We start from the raw sequence: 1,060 nt of genomic DNA, 5'->3' as shown, positions 1-1,060 counted from the left end.
CACCCATAAAAAGGAAGCAAATAGCAGAGTGGATTAGAAACCAAAATCCTACCATATGTTGTCTACAAGAAACACATATGAGGTGGGTGGACATACAGAGGTTTAAGGTAAAAGGCTTGAGCAAAATCCTTTGGGCATAAAATGAGAAAAAGAAGGCAGGAGTGGTAGTTATGATTTCTGACAAAGCCAAAGTAAAAATAGATATGATTTAAAAAGACAAGGAATGTCATTACATCCTGATTAAAGGCAGAATAGACAATGAGGAAATAACATTGCTCAATAAGTATGCACCAAACGGCATAGCAACCAGATTGGTAATGGAGAAACTGGCAGATCTCAAGAAGGAAATAGATAGTAAAACCATACTAGTGGGAGATCTAAATATTCCTCTTTCAGATCCAGATAAATCAAACCAAAAAATAAACAAGAAAGATAAAAGAGGTGAATGAAATCCTAGAAAATTATATTTAATAGATATGTGGAGAACTTTCGGTTCCGGCAGTGTGGGGAGCCGGGCCAATATGGAGGAAGACGTTGCCAGGTCCCGGCTGCTGGGAGCTGAAGCCAAGGCAGGAGCAACAGCCTAGGAGTGCCGGCCTGCAGGACGCCTATACTGTCGACGGGCTGTCCAGAGTTCAGGAGGCATTCAGGCACAATGAAGGATAAACGCAACATCCCAATCATTGAGTGGGAGCATCTGGACAAGAAGAAGTTCTACGTATTTGGTTTGGCAATGACAATGATTATCCGAATCAGTGTCTACTCCTTCACCCTCATCCACACACAACTTCAGGTACAGAAGGGCAAGAGCCATTATCAAGGAACTTTTGATGCCTTTGTCAAGATTCTGTGGACAGATGGGGTGTTGGGCTTCTATCGGGGTTTCATGGTCAACATGGTCTCTGGCCAATGTTATGTTACTACCTATGAGCTCATCCGAAGGTTTGTGTTGTAGTACAGCCAGAACAACTCTGTGAAGTCTCTAGTGGCTGATAGCTCAGCTTCACTGGTGGCCCAGCACCTGATGATGCAACACAAGGGTGAGAGCATGGGCTGATTC

The 1,060-nt window shown here is 43.5% G+C and overlaps 1 pseudogene; it reads left to right on the top strand.

Annotated features, from left to right (window-relative positions):
• Nucleotides 1-655: 655 nt before the first annotated feature.
• LOC123255343 lies at nucleotides 656-1,040 on the top strand (annotated as a pseudogene).
• The last annotated feature ends 20 nt before the right edge of the window (nucleotides 1,041-1,060 follow it).

The sequence above is a fragment of the Gracilinanus agilis genome, unplaced genomic scaffold (genome assembly GCF_016433145.1).
Source record: "Gracilinanus agilis isolate LMUSP501 unplaced genomic scaffold, AgileGrace unplaced_scaffold44371, whole genome shotgun sequence".
In the NCBI taxonomy this organism is placed as follows: domain Eukaryota; kingdom Metazoa; phylum Chordata; class Mammalia; order Didelphimorphia; family Didelphidae; genus Gracilinanus; species Gracilinanus agilis.
This window is presented reverse-complemented; position numbering and strand designations above follow the sequence as displayed.